The sequence below is a fragment of the Saccostrea cucullata genome, unplaced genomic scaffold (assembly GCF_032062105.1).
Source record: "Saccostrea cucullata isolate Sc308-1 unplaced genomic scaffold, CSIRO_AGI_Scuc_v1 ctg3484, whole genome shotgun sequence".
Taxonomy (NCBI): domain Eukaryota; kingdom Metazoa; phylum Mollusca; class Bivalvia; order Ostreida; family Ostreidae; genus Saccostrea; species Saccostrea cuccullata.
The window spans coordinates 88,257-110,245 of record NW_026940267.1 but is presented as its reverse complement, the minus strand read 5'-3'; the positions used below and the strand labels follow the sequence as shown (position 1 = coordinate 110,245).

The following is a 21,989-nucleotide window of genomic DNA, read 5'->3' as shown; positions in this document are numbered from 1 at the left end:
AAACAACGTTGAAGCTTCAACGTTGTGTCAACTTTCATTTGCATTCAAAAATCAACCTTAAATCAACCAAAACTTCAACCGAATTTCAACGTTTATTCAACGTTAAAAATTGAAGTTGAAACAACGTTGATGTTCAACATTGCCTCATCTTTCATATGCAACCAAAATTCAACGTTGGCCATGATTCAACGTTGATTCAACGTTGAATCAACATTGAAATGCCTGCTGGGAAAGGTCCTAGGACAGATCTTTGGGGGACACCTGCACTAGTTGTTCTAAGAGTTGATGTATAACCATCAAGGATCACCCTTTGCCTTCTGTGTACTAAGTAATTTTTAACCCAATTTAAGATTTAATCTGATATTCCAATTTCGTTTAAATTCAATTCCTTCATGCCAGATCCTATCAAAAGCTTTAGAAATATCACAAAACGCAGGTTCTTTTCAGTGGAAAATCTTTATGTGGCTGTCATCTTCTTTCATCTCTTTGATAAAAAGAAGGATCAAGGAATTTACACACAAAAAAATTACAAAGACAAAGACGGAAATATAATGATGGTGGATTTAATTTCTAACAATATTTACGATCATGTTATCTGTATTTGATGGAGCCATCGTTCAATGCATGTTTTGAGATTGTAAGAACTTCAGGTAAAAGATTAACAAATATTTGTTTTATGCTAAGAATAACTTGGAATAATTTACAAAGACATAAATACATGTAAATGAATACTTCAAACTGAATAATTAAATACTTCAAAATGAATTAATAAATTGAAAGAAAAATTAAAGAAGATTCTCAATGATACTCATTATTATTGAAATAATCCCACAAATCATTTGTCATTTCTCCGATAATACAGCGATATTAAAAAAGAAAAATACTGTAAATGTATTACTGAGTATATTTAGCGTGTACAATATTTGTAAAAATATTTCAGATTTTTGGCGTTGTACGTGAATTAGCGGAAGTGTCTTTCCACCAAAAAACGATAAAAAGAATACACCGTCAAATGCAATACGTTTACAGTATTTTGCAATCTTTTAATGTGCATATAGGATTTTTAATTATCCTCTGTCTACGTATTTATCTCTCAATAGGAATTCCAATAACGAGGAAATACATTTACAAAGTGTTCCAACGTGTGTAACATTTTAAATCAAATCAATTCTGAAAATGATTAAGTATTTTATGAACATATCTATGTTTGTAAGATACTGTTCAGAATATTGTGGGAATGAAAACTTAACATGAAGAGGTCAAACAAGGAATTTCTGAATATTAAACAGTTATCAAATAATTCTTTAATCGATTTAGTGAAAACTTCTATACTCACAGATGTTTTATAAATGACCGGTCACTAAATGCATTCTCCTGTATTGTGGTTATTCTGTTATTGGATAGGTATCTAGTGTAAATGTAGAAAAAAAAAACAAAGGTAATAACTGGAAATAGAGATAAACACTGTATAAAATATTCAGTATCCACCTTTATCATATACTTAGTAGTAAATATGCCGATTCTGCACGGTGTGATACGGGTGACGTCACAATACCCCATATTACGGACCGGTCCGAAAACCATATCACATATCGGACCGACGGGCCGAAAATGCATATGAAACCGGAAATAACGTTTGTATTAATCTTAAAAGTTAATTTACTTGATTTTATTTAAATGTTCATATAAAAGAGTTCTTTCATGACATTTGTGGTCTCAATTTTTTTTTCAGTTACCTAAAATTGGCTTCATTAGATTTTATAAAAACTGTTTCCAACAAACACAAACATTCTTCAACCACCATATGTGAACTCGCATATGAAGTATTTTAAATATGTGATAAATAGATTACTACATACTAAAATCCATATCATATGTCACATCAGCCCTCGGACCCCATATCAGCCCTCGGGTCTTCGGCCCTCGGGCTGATATGGGGCCACTCGGGCTGATATGACATATGATATGGATTTTAGTATGTAATATTCTCTATGGAGAGAATCTTGTAATATTCAGATTTGGATGCTAGATTCCCAATTTTAGGTTCTTTTCAATTGAAAATCTTAGTGTGGCTGTCATCTTCTTTCATTTCTTTGATAAAAAGAAGGATCAAGGAATTTACCCACACAAAAAATTACGAAGACTGAAATATAATGATTGTGCATTTAATATCTAACAATATTAACGATCATGTTATTTGTATGCCCTTGTTTTCTTGTGCCTTCTCTATTATCTTTTTTCTTGTCAATTTATTCTGCATTACCAATCTGCTAACAAAAACTATGGCATTCTTAGATAATAAAAATAATGTACAATGAATTAGATAATGTAGTTCAAGTTTGCATTGTATCAAGTCTAACCTATTTGTAGTTAATTTAACCAAAACTTTCCATTGCCGATTTAAATGACTTGTTGCTGATTATTTGATGGTGCCATCGTTCAATACATGTTTTTGAGATTGTAATAACTTCGGGTAAAAGCTTAACAAATATTTGTTTCATGCTAAGAAGAAAAACTTGGAATAATTTACAAAGACATAAATACATGTAAATGAATACTTCAAACTGAATAATTAAATACTTCAAACTGAATTAATAAATTGAAAAAAAATTAAAGAAGATTCTCAATGATACTCATTATTATTGAAATAATCCCACAAATCATTTGCCATTTCTCCGATAATATAGCGATATTAAAGAAGAAAAATACTGTAAATGTATTATATTTAGCGTGTACAGTATTTGTATATATATTTAAGGATTTTGGCGTTGTTTTACTGTTCAAAACATTGTGGGAATAAAAACTTGACATGAAGAACTCAAACAAGAAATTTCTGAATAGTAAACAGTGATCAAGTAATTCTTTAATCGATTTAAATTAAGTGAAAACTTCTAAGGCATATGATTTCATATGATTTATAAATTATGTGTTGAAGCTTTTTATTATATTTGGATACAGCCTTTTAAACTTTTATCATGAAGAAGGATATAAAGATAACGAACAGTATCCACTATCGAAGTCCATAAAACACTAAAAAATAGGAGCAGAGCAAACACGGACCTCCGGAACATCAGAGGTCGGATCAGGTGCCATCATCTACATATATATAGTACTTTTTTTTATATTTGACACTTTAAATTTTATTTATTATCTTTCATTTTTCGAATATGACTGCTGCAATTTTTTAGGCTTATGTATTATGCTTGTACAGTGCCTTAGGATTTATTATACCGGGCGCTTTATAGATGTTTAATAATAATAATAATAACTAAAACAAAGCACCTTGCAAAGCAACGAGTAGGTCTTCCATCATGTTCGACGGGAAGTAACTTTTAGTTTAAAACGAGTAATGAAGTCTCCAATTATTTAAATCCTCCAAATCCGACGTCGATGGACAAAAAATTAATTTTTCTTTTCTTCCAGTGACAGATATTACCCAAAACGTATCAACCACGACTAAAATATGCATTTCCTGACTGACTACTTCCGGTTTGGCCGGAAGTGACGTCATCAGACGTATTTTTGAACTACTTTGCTTCTTTGATGTATAACAAATTTTCAATACTTTTAAAGATTATCAGGAAAAAACTTCTGGCCCATTAGATCCATTAGATACCTTATTTTAGGGACCAGCCCTTTTTTCAAGATATCATTTGAAATATGTTGGAATTCTAAACTTCTTTTGTTCTATATGTTTTTAAAAAGTATTTCCGGATAAAATGATGGGTACATCCAACAAATTATTTTTAGAATCGGTTCGGGAAGAAAGAAGTGCAGAAAAAATTACAAGTTCCTTAACTTGGAGACTGAAATAAAATGCGGTAACATAAATATTGTCGCCTTTGGTAAGAGAATTATTGGATTGTACCCATATTGGGAAGCACAGGCACTTGTTTCGTATACGGGGTACCCCCTGCTTATATTTACCACAAGGTATCTCACTCAATTTTCAGCAATCCCGCTTCAAGTTTGTATGTTGTTAATATATTAATCATTAACCCACTTTAAAATGACATCGTTTGCTTCAAAAGACTCTATTCTTGTCAATTAAATCATTTCAGAAGTCTCTGGTCGAACTTCTGTATCGTTAACCAGTCATTTATTCCTCAAAAATTACCTCAATACAATGTAAGGCATCTTATATGATACATTTACATTCAGTTAGGGTTACAGATGTAGGATAAAACCAGAGACTTCCGAGTATTCATGTCGAGGGCATTGATATGTTTAAGATGAATATCTTTAATTCATTAATGTAATACATGTATAAAATATTGATCATTTAAGAGTTAAAGATGAAAGACTTTTGACCCCTCTGGGCCCCTAATTTGAGGGGTCAGCCCCTTAAATTTTTCTTGATATAAAATGTAAGATTTTGTAATTTTAAAGGCATTTTGTTCAACACCTATTCAGAGATTTCTTCTCGTTGTGGAGATACGCTAAATGGAAATATTTAGGGGCCACCCCTACAAGTCCTTAACCGGGCCACTTTACAAAAATTAAAAGTATGCATAATCTGACCATCTTTGTTCAATAATTATTATTTAAATATTCCCCCTTTACCAGATTAAAAAGCGTCAGAGATTTAGCATTCTGGACCCGTGTGACCCCTAATTACGTAGCACATGTTTCGAAATTTTACAATATTTTGTCGCAAATAGTTAAGATAAATATCTTTGCCTCAGGAATGTATTACAAAATATTGATCATTAAAGAATCAAAGATGAAAAACCTTTGGCCCTTCTTAGCCCATAATTTGAAGAGCTCACCGCATTTTCTTGATATCAAATGAAAGATGCTATTATATTGCACATCTTTTATTACATATGTCTTCACAACAAAATATTAATAAATTAAGATATATAAAAGAAAATGTGTCAAATTTTGCACATGTTGTTTAACGTCAGAACAGCGTTATTTGATTAGATGAGATCTCGTTGCGAGCAGTATCCGTCCAGTATCTCGATAAGATGATATGTGCTTTAGACTGAGATATTCGTAAAAAGACAATGTAATGCTACGTTTACACTATGTTCCCGGTAGCCACGGCAGCCCCGTTTGCCCGAAACGTAGTGCGCCGTGAGATTTTGGTAATTTTCCCCTCTATATCCAAGTCTTGACAAGTTCTTTTGCGGTCTCCTACGGTCTTCTACGGAATCCGTGATGGGCCGTAGGAAGAAGTTGCCGTGGAGTGCCGGAGGCTCCACGGCGCACTACGGTTCTGCAACGTATGCCAGCACGTTCCCCTCAGGCCTCTTACGTTCTGATAGGTCCCCTCTCGTTTCTCGCTTTCTTATGAAGTTCTTATAAGTTTCTCGCGTTCTGTTAAGTCTTTCTACGTATGAAACATGGACGCCGGGAAACTATGGATCACGTTTGTACCAGAGAAGGTCTCCTAACCAGAAACAATCATTGTATCATGACCCTTCGAAGATAAAACATCATGAATTCCCAAGACGAAGATTTTATTTTCGCGTGTTTGCTGGGTGCATACCTAAAATCACTTCGTCAAAATGAAGAGAACCAGCAGCAGTTACAGAGAGGGAAGGCAGGAATGAGACGAATAAGACGGATGAGAAGGCGGAGATCCATATGGATCCATAATGAAACTTCTCTGCAGTGCCCGGCTTTTATATGCTTCCTCTCAGACCGCGTGCGCCGTGTCAGACCGTAGTAGAACGCAACGCACCGGGACCATAAACCGTTACATGCCGGGACGAGCCGCGATTGAACGCGAGGAAACGGCTACCATACACCCTAGTTTGCCGTGAGGACCGTGATGAAACGTGGCAGAACGTGATAAAACGGACAACAACCGTGAACTAGCCGTGACAGAACGCGGACTAAACTCAGCAAAACGTCTCAAAACGTGAATGGACCGTGAGATGAATGGAAATGTACATTCTCCCGTCCCACTGCGGACTGCCTCCAAGTTCTGTTACGGTCTATTACGTGCTGTCGCGTTTTGTTGCGTTTATTCCGTTTTTCTACGACCTACTAAGTTTCACATCTGCAACGTGGCCGCCGTGGCAAATTTTTTGACAGTTTAAAAATCTGGCACGGCATCCACGGCAATCGCGATGAGTTACGTTTGCCCATCCCGTTGCCCCAAGTTTTCTCACGCCCGTCCCGTTTTTTCCACGGTGGTCTGAAACGTGATTGCCGTGGCTGCCGGGAACATAGTGTAAACGTAGCTTAATATGTATAATATTTTTTCATTAAACTTTAGAATTAAACCAATTAAAATTTCGATTTGTACTATATAACAATATCTTGAAAAATATCTTTTGTTTAACATGGCTTATAATAAAAATATTCCACCTTTTCGAAATATAAAGCGTCGAAGATCAAGCATTCTGGTCCATTGTGACCCCTTTTTAAGTAACATTTGATCAAAAGTTTATAATATTTTGTTGCAAATCCTAACGATGAATACCTCGCAGCACAGTTAAGATTAAAGTAAGGCGGCGGCCTAATTTGTACGGAAAATGTTTATTATGACGTCACACATAAGATGAGGTCTTCAAAATAAAACAAAATGAAAATTTTTGCTCTTTAAAAAAACTGAATAGCTGTAAACTACATACAAACTTACTATTACATGCAGTTTTGTCCTTTGTTATATCCCACACATCAGTTTATAAACGATGCATCGATCGCAATGCACTTGTCAATGTGACGTTATCTTGCAAAAATGACACAGTGAGAGGCTGATCAAGTCACATTTTGAACAATGAAAAATGTCTTTTGTTCTCAAATAAAATATAATTAAAATAAAAGGCTGTTAACTTGGGTGCGATGTATATTTTAGTATTTTATAAATAAACTGTCCGTACATTCTGCAGACAAGTGATATTGTCGTGTGTTTGTATGCAGATTCATTGAAAAAGTAATGGAAGGGCCCTAATAAATCGATTTATTGCAAGGGCATACTCTCAATGTATCTTGTCAAGTTTGTACACATGAACTCAAAAAGGATTAAGATATTTGAAAAGTGCTGCGAACCTCATGAAATCTTGCAAATGAATAAATTATAGCTGTAATTATTGAAGCTGACCAGCAATATATATTCATCGTGTCGTACAACAAATCAGATTTTAGCCATTAAATAAAGGAATCCATATACATGTAGGTTCGCAGCACTTACATATAGTTTTGAAAAGTATTATAAATTAAATTAAGATTTTCAACTTGATTGTGCCCTTGCAATATTGGAAGAAATACGCACGCTAACTCTCGATTCCCGCCTACAGTTTGGAACCATTTAATTCAAAATGAATAGCAATTTGGCCGTAAAATCTTTGTTTAATACAAAGAACAGTTCAATGGTAATTGATGAATTGTCTTAACATCAGCGCTTAACAGTAAATTATCCATTATTCCAGCTTTTGAAAAAGAGGGTTGACGATATTTTCCATTGTAATCGGAGTTTCAGGCATCACCATATTTTGAAATAGTCTTGGATATGATTAAATGTTTATTAAATCTTTTCTTTTGTCTAAGGCAAATAAATAAAACATGAATATATCAATAAAATATAATGTTTCAGTTGTAAATCGCTTTGAAATTAGTGGAAAATAAACATTTTTATCGTTTTTTGTCAATAAACATATTTTCCCCCGTGTCACACAAAAAGCTTTGTCATAAATTTGTGAAATAACATTTCATATTACCTGTAAAAAGGAATTTTTATGACAAAATTTTAGAGTTATCTCTCTTTGTTTTCCCAAATAAGTAATGTTTTATGAAAATTCATATAATTATCTATAAAAGATTAAAAAAATTAATCAAATATGTTAACTTTTGAAAATTGACTTAGAGGTAGGCGGGAGAACAATACTATCGTTCGCAGTTTTTCATAGATGACCTCTAAACTGCAAGTATAATTGCTAAAATCACGTGACGTCGACATCACGTGACAAGTTTAAATTAAAAATCTAAATGTCCCCAACATGTAGATTTGAACCACATTACATTTTTTTTTATATCAGTGGAGTCCTTAAAAGAATCGCTCACTCTCAAAAAGTATGTATTTTTTATCTTATAAAATTGCCGATATTTCCATTTGTAATGTTAACTGTGCTGCACTTTGCTTCATGAATGCTTTTCAAAATATTAATCATTTTAAAAAGAGTTAAAAATTGAAGACTTTTGGCTCATTTGAGCGGAGTCAGCCCCTTTTCTTGATATCAAATGAAAAGTCTTGTCATTCTAAAGAAGTTTTGCTCAACACCTATTCAGAGAATTTTTTTTTCGAATATGTTGAATAGAAATATCTAGGAGCCACATTTAGCAGTCCTTGATGGGGCCATTATTAAAAAAAATTGGAGTATGCATATTCTTTTGAACATTATTCTGACCATCTTTTGTTCAATATTGGTTAATAAATTATTTTTCCCCTTTTCGAGATATAAAGCGTCAGAGATTTAGCATTCCTGTCCCTTGTAAACCCTTAATACGTAACATATGGTCCTAATTTTAAAATACGATGTTGCAAATCGTTATGATAAATATCTTTGCTCCAGTAATATATTACAAAATATTGATCATTAAACTGTTAAAACTCGTTAAGAATCGCAAAGAAAATGTGAAATTTACAGCAATCAATGCCTGTTTTATAGACAGATAAGCTGGCAGATTTGAACAAATATCATATAATAGGCATCAAAAATGGTTACCCTCCTTGGCGACAAGGACTTACAACATCCAATGTGATGCTTGCCAAAATTAAACAAATTATCACTGATGATGTATGATTGACATTAAGACAAATTGTTAAATTGATAGGCATTATTTTGGGGATAATTTACACAGCTTTAAAGAAAAATTTGACTGAAAAAAGCTAACTTTAATGGTCACCTTGTGTTTTGAAACAAGTATATACTGACAAAACGTTAGAGATGTAGAAATTCAAATAGGAAGTGTCATTAATATCATATAATGGTATAAGATGAAGGCTATTCAGTTCAATCTTCTGTTGAATAAAATACATGTACATGAAACAAAATTCATTAATACCATCGTCTTCCACCGTCCTCAAATAGTTTATTTTCTACACGAATGAGTCTACTTTCCTGTTTTTTGCAAATATCAAAACAAAATGTTTGTTGTAAATGAGCTTTTAGTGTATTTAGTGTAATCAGAATAAATATGATTAATCGTATTACTTTTTAAGATGGATTTATGTTACTCACTTTCGGGAATATTTTATAGATCATAGTGGCCGTTTCTAAATTTAATGAAATTTTAAACATATTTAACATTTTAAGCTGAAACAGTGTCCGTATCCCTATAAAGCAGCACCACTTTCAAGATAACTTACGAAGTACTCAAAAAATAAATTGTTACAATTTTTTTTTTTATTTCAACCAGGGTATGCCCTTGCAAAATTGAAATTTGTTTATAATCCTCCGTTCAGTACACAAACTATGCATTTATCACGTGACTGACTATTGATGGCACCAAAGATAATATACTACAGAATAGGGTGTACTATATATGTTATCTCAATAAGTATTTTATTAAAGTATGTGATAATAAAATGAATTCATCAAGATAAGTTCAGTTATAAATAGTTCCCATTTTTTGCACGTCTATATTCCATTGATTTCTTCATAGTAAGACTTCACAGTGCTACGTAAATTAAAGATGCAATTATGAAAGAAAGTCAAGCTTGATGTCGTATGATTTCTATTTTGTATGTCATAGAGCTCAGGACATTATCTATTGAACAGCCTTCGTATCTCTCATTAGAAATCCCTATCATAAGGAACTACATATTATGTAAAGTGTGTAATGTTCTAAATCAGGGGCCCGTTTCACAAAGCCTACTTAGGACTAAGTTCTATCTTAGGAAAGAACTCTTTCCTAAGTTCATTACTTATCCGTTTCACTAACCTCGTCTTATCTTAGGATATTCCTAAGTTATGTCGTAACTTTAGGACAGGTAAATCGATGACTTAGGAAGAAACTAAATATGGCGGCTGCATATTTAATAATAAACGAACGGAGACTGTTACGGAGAGAGAGGTTGTTTAGGGATAGAAACAATCCTTTGGACTATATGGATGACCGTGAGATAATTTCAAAGTTTAGACTGCCTCGTCATTTGATATTGGACATCTGTCAAATGATACAAAATGACATCACAAGGCCTACACGAAGGTCTCATGCACTTCCACCATCCCTGCAGCTTATGGCTGCATTACGTTTCTTTGCTACTGGTAACTTTCAAACAGTAACTGCCGACTTACATGGAATAAGTAAGTCGAGCATTTCAAGAATTGTCAGAGATGTGTCTCAATCATTGGTCAAAATAAGTCCAAGATATATAAAAATGTCCATTGATGAGAATGAAATTACAAATAGAATGTATGATTTTTCAAGAATTTGTGGCTTCCCTAATGTTATAGGCGCAATAGATGGTACACATGTGGGTATAAAGTCCCCATCATTTGAAGAGCACGTCTTTGTGAATAGAAAAAATTACCACTCTATAAACACTATGGCTGTATGTGATGCAAAACTGAAATTCATTAATATAGTAGCAAAGTGGCCTGGATCATCACATGATTCGTTTGTATGGAACAATTCCACCCTTTGTCAACTTTTTGAAAACAAGAACATCCCAAGAGGTTGGCTTTTAGGTGACAGTGGATACCCACTTAGATCATTTCTACTTACACCTGTTATGAACCCATCCACACCCAAGGAGAATGCCTATAACACAGCACATATAAAAACGAGAAATGTAATTGAAAGGTGTTTCGGAGTGTGGAAAATGCGCTTTCGCTGCATGGACACTTCTGGTGGTACTTTACAGTTTTCACCCAAAAGAACCTGCAACATCATAGTGGCGACTGCAGTTTTGCACAACATTTGTGTTGAAAACAGAGTCCCAGAACCACAAGGCAGGCCTGTTATTAATGACGGTAATGACTGTGTATATCGTGGAACTCTAAATGATGGAAATGACAATAGGAGACAGTTGATTGAAGCTAGGTTTTAGAAAATGTATGCACATGTACTAATGAATGACATGTACTGAAGAATAAAATACTTTTGTGTATAAATGAGTGTAATATGAAATATAAAACATTTAAACCATCTACAAAATTTATTTATTGGATAGGTGTTACTGTGGCATTAGAAATAATGCCCAACTGACAAAGTTTAATATTATGTTTTTCTTGCTCAATTTGCAGTCTCCCCTGCTCTATACTAAGCCATTTCTGCTCAACTGCTAGTCTTTCTGTTTCAAGCTCCATTCTCTTTTTCTCTATTTCCAGTCTTTCTTTTTCAATTTTCACTAATTCAAGTGATGGTGATTGCAGGTCCTGTTTTCGCTTCCTAGTTGGTGCTACAAGTAAAAAAGAATGAACGAATAAAAATATGTTACACATTTGAAGATTAGTACATGTATAAGACAGGCGCAGGATTATTTTCCAGGTTGGGATGTACGAGGGCTGTTCGGAAATTATTGAGACAATTACGTTTACTCCATAAAGGACGGAGATAATTTCAGGAAAATTCATCAACATTTTAAAAAGAACGAATAAAACACTTATGCAAAATTTCTAATTCCTATGATAATAAGAAAAATTTAGGTGAAATAATTAAAATTAATCCGGAGCAGCATTACAACGTCATTTTAACGTCAAGTCAGCCAGGGATGGTTTCGCATGTAAAACGATCCGGAAATGTTTTATCTTTTTTTCTTCATTGTTATTAAATATAACAGTACAAAAATCATACAGTCTCTTCTCTTAAACTATTCCTTAAAAATGTATGCTGTTGCTACCCGATTGCAATATTTTCATTTGTGGGAAAAAATGACTTAAATTCATGCAGTGCCGATTAATGTAACGCGAGTCAACGATATTGATACCGTACGTAATAACTGATGGTCGTCCGGAGCTTTTGATTTCACTCTGGTTGAATTAACCATAAAAATGTATACCAATGAAATAACAAACCCTAACACTTCTTTTTCTCGTAGTTATTATGAAAATTTTCACCGAAAGACGTTCAGTAGAAAACAAGATATACACAATGTCTCAATAATTTTCGAACAGCCCTCGTACATGAACTCTAAGATATGTCAGACATAGAAAGAAAATAATTTTTAAAAAAAATCAGGAAAATTATTTTTCTCTTCAGATACATGTCTTTCATTGCAATCTTTAAAGGGGTCTGTGTTTCTCAGGGAGCTATTTTTATCTTTTGAATGTCATTTTTTTTATAACTAAACAAAGCATTATTTTCAGTGCAGTGATTGATCAGTTTTAAAGGCGATGATGACTCAAGTATACATACTGAATTGATGAGTTTACCATTAATGCATGTTGATGTAGGTTTGCTAGTTTCAGTACATGTAGCAGTAACTGTTGTTGTAGCCGTAGATACTTCCAATGATTGGTCCGTTGATAGACTTTCTGTAAGGATACCCCCTTTTCTTTCCACTTCATTAGACTCATCTTTAAAATAAAATAAAAGTTATAAATATTATAATAAATAAATTATATACGTTATATATATATTAATGTTAGGGTGTGTGTGTGTGTGAGGATGTGTTTGTAGGTGAGCAGTGGCGGATCCAGAGGGGGGGGGGGGGGGGGGTTACGTTACGGGGGTTGCAACCCCCACCCCTCCACCCTCCCCCCCCCTCCTCTTTGGATTTGCAAAAAAGAAAGAGAAATAAGAAAGTTCCAATTTTTTTGTTGTGTGTTTACTATAGAAAATGTAAGGTGAAAGGCTAATGTTGTAATATATAAAGAAATTCGGTTGTAAAAACAAAATAAAACCCCATCCCTTTACAAAATAGGATTTTCAGGTTCGGAGACTTATTTTCCTTTCTTTTTCAAAAACTTTCTGGTAATGTATACAAGTACTTTTTCCCAGATTGATCAACGTCCCACTTTCAAAAACCATACTCGACCCTGTAACGATATTCTATTGAGTTATTTAACTTTATGTATGTGTACAACGTACGCTTTAACTGTTTTCGCCTTCAACCCCCCTTTTGAAAAATACTTCTACCCCCCCCCCCCTTTGAAAAATTTCTGGATCAGCGCCTGGTGAGGGAAGGTGTGTGAATCTATGTTGTTAATCTGAAGTAAATAACAATCATTTTTAGAATTAATAATTTAATTCTCCATCCATGAGTCTACTCTGCTATGTTTTAGCATGTACAAAAACTAACTTTTTGTTGTAAATGGGCATTTTTTAGAATGCTAAACAAATTAACCATATAAGAAAAAAGTTACACATGCCCATATTTGAATATATCCCTTACAAGGATATTAATAAACATAAGGAAAAATACAAATATGACTAGAAGAATTGGCAAAAAAGATGCTAGAACACGCTACAACTTGTTAATAACTAACAAATTATGGACAAGTGCCCCAATCAATTTTAGAATTTAAAAAAGATTTGATATTCGTATGTAATACTAGTATTAGTGGACACCAACCTCGTTCACTTTGTGCAAGAGTGTCGATGCCAACTCCGGATGTAGATGTCTCACCCAAAATAGATTGTATTTTTTCCTCTAGTGGGGTTGTAGTACAGTCTGCCGGCAAAAGACCACCTCCAGTTTTTCTCTGTTCCCTTTTAATTTTTGCGAATTTCTTTTTACCTTCGCTGCAAATGGCACTCCACTTTTTCTTTAGTTCCTCTGCTGACCTAATGTAACTTGTATTGACCGAATTCACTTTAGAACAAATATGGTCCCATTCCCCCTTTTTGGCTTGATTAGTCACGGTGGAATTGTGCTTGGAGAAAAGAACATCTTTTCTTCTTTCTACTTCTTCTATAAGAATAGTTATTTCAGCATTCGTGAAATTGGGGTTCCTCTTCTGTCGAGACATTGTTTTTTTTGTGAGCGAGAAAGCTTTAAACGAAGCACGGACTACTAACGAAGATCAGACAAAGAAAAATCACCCATTCATGAAGAAAAAAAAAATATATCTAACGATTGCCGTGTTCGATAAGGTTTACTAGCCTAGGAACGTTACCTTGTATTAAGCAAATGCCTACTTTGAGAATAATTTTAAAAAAAATACATGCATGTATATCGTATGTGGTATGTAGGTGAGGGTGTACTTAGTTCCATCGGGCAACTTGTCAAGGAAAATAATTGAGTAGGTCAGTTTAATCACACTTTTGTCCATTTTATGTGAAAGTAAAAGAAATCCTTACCACAATACCCCCCCCCCAATCCACACCTCTCCCCCTTTCATTTTTTTCAAACTAATTGAAATAAGCTACCATAAACTAAAGACTACTCAAACTATACTCTTACAATACATGTTAAAGATTTTTAGTTATGTGGGTTATTATTTACACACAGCTATTCACGGCTTAAGAAATGTCCTAGGATAAAGTTAAGTTAAGATTGTTTCGTGAAACAGCTGTGACAAATCTTAGGAACTTCCTAAGTTATAACTTAGGCATATCTTAAGTTATGTCTTACGACATATCCTAGGAAATGTTTGTGAAACAGGCCCCTAGATCACTACCGTAAATGATGAAATATTATGTTCATATATTTATGGTTTTTACGATACTGTTCGGAATAGTGTAGGAATCAAAACCGAACATGATGAACTCATATAATAATAGCAATACTGTTACATGTCGCCCGACTTCGTTAGGAAAGAGACAAAATTCGTCACTTTTCGCAACTTTCCATGATACTGTTGTCATTCTCAGGCTGAGCGCGTCCTCACTACAAAACTACAACTACTGATCATCTTTTGAGGAAAGTTTCAGGAAGATTGTCCCAGCCATCTCCGAGAAACAGCCTGGAGAAAATTTTCATGCATACAATCGCAATATGTCGCCCCCTACTTCGTTCATGGAAACATAAATAGGGGAAAAGAAACTGATCGAAAACAATAACGTGAAGTATGAAATCTTAAAGCATTAGAATATTTGGAATAAGACAGAGAAGTGCGATATTTATATTCTATCTTGTCTTATGAATGCATTTTAAATCATATCATTGGAATATAAGTAATAATAATATACTTTGTAAAAAGAAATGGACAAAAGCACGCAAAAAATACAAAGACAAATGTATTTCAAAGTCAAACTCTTCGTCTTTTTCCATTTCTGTAAAGGAACTATTATACGAGGGTTGCCCGGTAAAAACGTGGACAAAGCGTTTTTCTCGAAAAATAATGGATGCATTAAGCAAAACTTTAACTAAATGTTTATTTATCATATTACTGTTTAGGTTGAATGAGGGTGAGAATTTATGTTCGTAGCTTACTGTCAAATCTTCAGAAGATCGCATGTATTTAATGTTTTTGGTAAAATATAAACAAAATAAAGATTTTATAGTGCTTGAATACGCACAGGGTAGGGTCCTAGGGCGCACTTTAAAAAAAACCCCAGTGTTTTCTTAGAGAATATACAAATATTAATTCGAAATAAAAGTTTAAAATACATATGATTGGGGTAAAAATTTTCTTTATTCCATTCCATAGTCTACTTAGTATTTTGTCGTCTTTCTGAAAATTCAATTTTAAGGCATTTGGTTGATTTCTGGAAATTTTCTGTGCATTCGAAATGGGAAATGGGTAAACATAACACACCAATAATGGCGACGAATGATGACGTTTGATTTAGATGTTGTAATGACACCTTTCGACTAAAATAAAATACAAAAGAAAAAAAATAGAAAAAATATCACCAGATCTTCAGTATACAAATGAAATGATAGTTTTCTTAGCGAAGTCTTTTTTGATGGAATCCATAGTTAGTACGTACAAAACATAGCACAAACTGCTACTACGTATTTGTAATAGCAAAGATGCTGTCACTGTCACCTTCGATATAAGATTGTCTTTTAGTTTGAATGAGGGTGAAAATTTATGTCCGTAACTTACTTTTAAATCTTCAGAAGATCGCATGTGTGTGCCAATTTGTTTCCTAAACTGTTTATGGAGATTCAAGTATGTGTATCAATGAACTTCCTAAATTTAAGTGGGGCTTAACCAACTTTACTTTTAGCAAAGATGAGCTGTGACTCTGTTTTAGACACTTTGACGTTATCGTTCGTGCGCCGTAAGGCGAAACAAAACATAAAATCTCATAATTTGTTTATTTATGCATAATATTATATCTATTTGAAATTTGCTAGGTATATTCATAAAATATGTACAAAAAAAGTAGTGAAAATTTCGCAACGCAGTGATGATTAATTTCCACACTAGACAATGTGTCCACGATTTTAGCGGACAACCCTCGTATATGCGATACATATTTAATTTACATCCTTAAATTAATTTATGTAAAGCATCTGACACGGCACACCTATGCTAGCAATTAAGTTTCTAAATCCCACAATTTCTTATACTTGAGATTAAAGCAATTCTCGAAGATCTCTCTGTAAAGAACAAGGTACAGTTTCAATACAAATAAAGCCCTGTATTTTTCAAAAATATGAAATTGATATCAGAAATTGAAAATCATTCTTTATGAATCATAGGAATTCCATGCAGTAAGATTGCACGAATCGTTTTTCTCACATGACCTTCTAAATGCTAATTGTGACGTCATTAACTTGTGCATTTTCCCGTATTTTTATAAAAGTTGCAGAAGACATCAATTTTCAGTGGAATTTTCTTTCAGAAAACATACTCTGCCACCGTCGCCCACAAAGATTTTGAGATATGTGATTTTTCAAAGTGGTTTACATGATATATCCAAAAATTGAAGCGGGCGACGGTGGCAGACATTATTTTCTAAAAGAAAAAAAACAATAAAAATGAGTCATTCTGAGGCTTTTTTGAATTAAACTTGTACCAAATTGGTGTTGTCATATTTCCAGAATGGTCCTCCTTCATACCATATTCTTTAATGATTTATCATTTTCATCTACTCAACTTTTGTTAGAGCCAATTATATAACTTTTAAAGAGCATTAGATTTTAAGGGCACAATAAAGCCCAAATCTTACCTTCTTCTTGATATGATTTATAGGCTCGGCCGTGGTATGCTAAGATATGCGAGCGGGTTCTCTCACCTTTCACCATTCCCTCACAAAGTCAGTGAACGCGCAAAAAAAATTCTGATGTTATTTTAATTGTTTGATTCTCTTCATATTTATTCACAACGTGCACATCGAAATCAACTAATTAAAAATTTTGAAATTGTTACCCCACTTAACCCTGATAGGTTACATGTAAATTACGATATACTTGATAGGGAGTTCCTGGTCTTAGGTTCTAAAGAAGGGTTTGAAATACCTTTTAAGGGTAAAAGACATCGCAGGCTTAGCGACAATTAAAAATCTGCTGAGCAACATTTAGACATTCTTCAAGAAAAATAAACAAAGAATTAGCTTTTGGTCGAGTTGCTGGCCCGTTTTAAGAACCACCATTTACCAGCTTTCAAAGTTAGCCCTTAGGCTTAGTGCCACAAAAGCAACCTGATGAATTCCGGATTATCCATTATTTGTCATACCCAGAGGGTCCGTCAATTAATGACGAAATATCTCAAGAATTCTGTTCCATCAAGTTTCAGACAATTGACGACGCGGTTAGAATCCTTAAAAAATATGGCAAAGGGGCTTTATTTTCGAAGACTGATATCGAGAGGGCATTTAAAATCATTCCCATTCATCCTTCAGATCACGAATTACTCGGCTTTACAATCGGAAGTTATTATTATTTTGATAAAACTTTACACATGGGTCTTCGTTATTCCTGTAATCTTTTTGAGAAATTAAGCACATCACGTCACTGGGTTATCGACTATCATTACAATATTTCCAGTGTATATGTTTTAGATGATTTCCATTTCATTGGTCCAGCCAACACAAATCAGTGTTTAAATTCGCTGAAAAATTTTTTGAACCTGTACAAAGATATAGGAGTTCCCTTTAATCTGAGAAAACAGTATATTCCACAACAACAATTACGTTCTTAGGTTTAGAATTTGATTCAGAAAAGTGGAATTAAGATTGCAAGATGACAAGCTTCTCAAATTGCAAGAAACACAAAATAGTTTAATTCAAACGGAAGAAAAAAAGCTGAAGACTTACAGCCTCTTATTGGTTTGATAAATTTTACATGTTCTGTTGTATTCCCTGGCCGCACATTTCTCAGACGACTGATAGATCTCACCAAAGGTGTAAGAATTTCACACTTTAAAAAGTATTTGAATAAGGAAGCCAGGGCTGACCTTGAGGCCTGGTCCATTTTCATCAACCATTTAAATGGCAGATCCTTAATTTTAGAAGATAAGTGGATTACTTCTGGAGCATTATCCCTCTATACAGATGCAAGTGACGATGGTTTTGGGGGTACTTTGCAAACGAACTGGTTTTATGGGAAATTGCCAAAAAATTGGCGCCAGCTACACATTACAGTCAGGGAACTATTGCCTATTATATTGGACTTAGATTTGTGGGGCCCCGTCCTGCAAAATTACTATGTAAATTTTTATTCTGATAATTTAGCTGTAGTGTACATTATTAACAAACAAACTTCTACTGATCCAATTATTATGAAATTAATGCGGGTTTTGTCGGCAAGACAATGCAGTTTAACATTTTATTTAAGGCAAGTCATGTCCCTGGTGTACTTAACGTTGCTGCAGATAAACTTTCTCGTTTACAGGTATAAGAATTCAAGGAGGGGTTCCCAGCTATGAACCCAATGCCGACACAAATATCTCCAACAATGTTCAACCTTTAAAAAACCTAGCAGACTTCATTCTGCAAAGGAAACTTTCTAAAGCGTCTAGGTCATTATATGATAGAGCTTTTACATTTTATTTATAAGTCCTTCATGTGCAACCAATATCTGAACGTCTCCATCTTACCACCATCATCACAACATGTCGGACTTTTTTTTTAATGTAGCCTTTTGTTTTCAATCCAACATGGCGACGTTGACATTGAAAAGTTATCTATCAGCTCTAGGACACATATTTAAATTAAAGGGCTATCAAGACGTTACACAGCTTTTTATAATTCGCAAAATGCTACAAGGGTATGAAAATTTAAAACCAGGTACCGAGGATACGAGGCTGCCTATAACACCGACTATTCTAAGAAATTTAGTTGACTCGCTTGATCATTTAGGTATCTTATTTTACCAGCAAGCATGCTAAAATCAATGTATTTGTTGGCCTTCCTTGCCTTCTTACGGGTGGAGGAAATAACTATCACATCTCGACATCACAGAGATAATGTTTTAATACTGGAAAATTGTAAGCTTGTTCGCGTGCTCTGTGTGTAGGCAGTTTCTGGTGCTGAATTCACATAATCTTAATTTTGTCTCTTCATATGAAACAGAGCTATACTATTATCAGTGGGTTTACATAATTATTTAATTTAGATCCTTAAATTAATTTATGTAAAACATCTGACACGGCAGAACCATGCTAGCAATTTATTCTCTAAATCCCAAGATTTCTTATCCGTGAGATTAAAGCAATTCTCGATCTTTCTGTAAATTGATATGATTTATAGGCTCGGCCGTTGGACGCTAAAATATGAGCGCGGGTTCTCACACATTTCACCATTCCCTCACAGAGCCTTGTCGGTGAACGCGCAAACAAAAATTCTGCTGTAATTTTAATTGCCCTCCGTCCAGCCCCAACACCATCTGTAATTACTGCCGTGTCAGCATAGTTATCTTCGAATGATTTTGTATGATACATGTTCTTTAAATAGTTTTTCATGTTTATGTTTTAGTTTGCTAAAAATATGTACGATTGTGGTGTTTGCGAATTTTTATACACCACCTTTGATATGTATTGAAACAAAATTGATTATATTTTCAATTGTTCAACTTTTTTGATTCTGCATTATATGTTTATATGCATGATAATTTGTGTTTTTTCATATAGTCATTTATATTGTAAATAAATGGCATTCTTCAATCCACATAATCTTAATTTTGTTCCTTTATATCAAACATATTGTCAGTGGGTTAACATAACTTGCATATTTTTGCCCCAAAAAAGTCTAATTTTGAAAATTTTTTAAAATGTGCGAAATTGTACAATTTGTATGAAAAATCTAAATTAACAAAAACTAATATAAGTTTAGATTGGGTTATCGACAATTTTTGTTTTTATGATGCCACAAACAACTCGGATTTTGTATTAGTTTTTAGAAAGGGGAAGAAAGAAACAAAATTTAACCGATTTTTTACTGTGAATTAAATATAGCGCATGTCTGCCCAAGAACATTATTAAGTTAACATATTTTATTGATATTATCATTTTACACATTATTTCAAAATATTGAACCTGAGCAAACCTGCTTTCGGTGACTTTTTCTCAAAATATTAAATCGGGGAAAAATAAAATGGTGAAATTGAATAAAGAATAAATTACAATGGGATAAGAAAGATTAATTTGAGTCTACATTAATATCTTTAACCTTGAAATTCGCATAGTTTAGATACATCTGGAGACATGGTTACTTATAGTTACTTACAATATACAAGTGTCATTGGTGAAGTTGGTAGGTATCTTTGCAAATCCTTTATTAAAACAATTTACATATATCCCGCTACATTCCTGCGACTCTTCACAGTTACACGGGTCAGGACAAACTCCATTCACAGGTTTGTAAAACAGGACACAAAGAACTAAAGTCAGAATCATCTTCAAAATAGAAAAAAAAGTCTGTTCATCAAATATGAATGTTTTAAGGTATCCAACAATCTAAATAATGCATCCTCCGCTTTGGGATAATATTTGTATGTTGACGAGGAAGTATTTAATATTTTCAACTCTTAATTAGGTTAAGGTTGAACGACTCTCTGAAAAGAGAAACAACTTCTCAAAACATTCCCGATATATGTTTCATAAGTTGTCTTCATAGAATATAGCACTAGAGACCATTTTAATGTTCATTCATTCAAAATCAATGTGAGACTCTAAAATTGAATTCAGTTTTTTGCTATTATTTTATTTTAGTTATAAAGCATGATCTATTGAAATATTTTATAAGGTATTTAATATTTACTATGATTTATTATATACAGTAAAATGCAAGCTATATATTTTTCCAATAGATAAATCAGTAAATAGATATATCGTTTCAATATTACTTTGTTTAAAAAAAAACATTCGCCGACTGTCGAAATATAAAAAAAAGTTATAGTTGCAAAGAAGATAGCTTTAACAATCAAAGTGATTTTTATTTACATTATAGATACTAATATTAAATCAACAAATTTGTCAGTAGATTTTCGGTTTAGAGAGTATGATCGTTAGCAGAAATGTCCTAATATATCGATATATATACATTTGTGGTATCTCTCCATTATATAAACATACAGAGAGAAAATATCTTCAATTCTGTATGAAGTTTGTCAGAGGTCAGAGGTCAATACGTGGCCTAATCACACGGCGCAATAATATCTACCGGTACATAAATTATAAAATGACCTGCTCTACTTGCTTTTCTTGTATAAAAATGAACAAAATAAGCCATTTAAATTATTTTATTTACAATGTAAACAAGTATTTCATACAGTTTTTTGGCTATCGATTCAACCTGTATATGTAGAGAAATCTAGTCTAGCGTTTGTTTACATTTTTTTTCACTTTTGTCAGCTGCACAGTCTCTAACGCTCATCCCTATTTTTTGTGTAGACCTTTGGTTAAATATTCATGATAAACTTTTATTTTATCTTTAAATTTTAATCACGATAAATGTGTAAATCTGTTGGAAAATTATATCTTTGCAATCATGCCATGAACAGCTGCCAAACACCTCGGCGTTTTCGTAGTTCAATGTAAAGCTGTCGCCAGTGTCTTGGTGTTTATCAGTGTTTTATGATAAGTATGCCTTTAGTTACTGAAATCGTAGAATGTTTTTGATCAAATTGCAAAATAACTGGCTCGGACAAGTGTCTCAATCCATTGGATCGGATCCATCCATCCCTTTCGGGCGACCGAAAATCCTCCAACTGTTTATCATCAGACTTCGGACGTGTTTCTTGTGTCTTTTCA

At 33.5% G+C, this 21,989-nt stretch overlaps 1 long non-coding RNA gene across 2 annotated transcripts in view; it reads right to left on the bottom strand.

The window, feature by feature from the left end:
- Positions 1-1,351: 1,351 nt before the first annotated feature.
- Positions 1,352-21,989, bottom strand: part of LOC134255050 (uncharacterized) — a 68,838-nt gene continuing 48,200 nt past the window's right edge. For both annotated transcript variants that reach the window (XR_009989439.1, XR_009989440.1), the window contains exon 3: positions 1,352-1,408. This is a non-coding gene — a long non-coding RNA (uncharacterized LOC134255050). The remainder of the gene's footprint in view (positions 1,409-21,989) is intronic.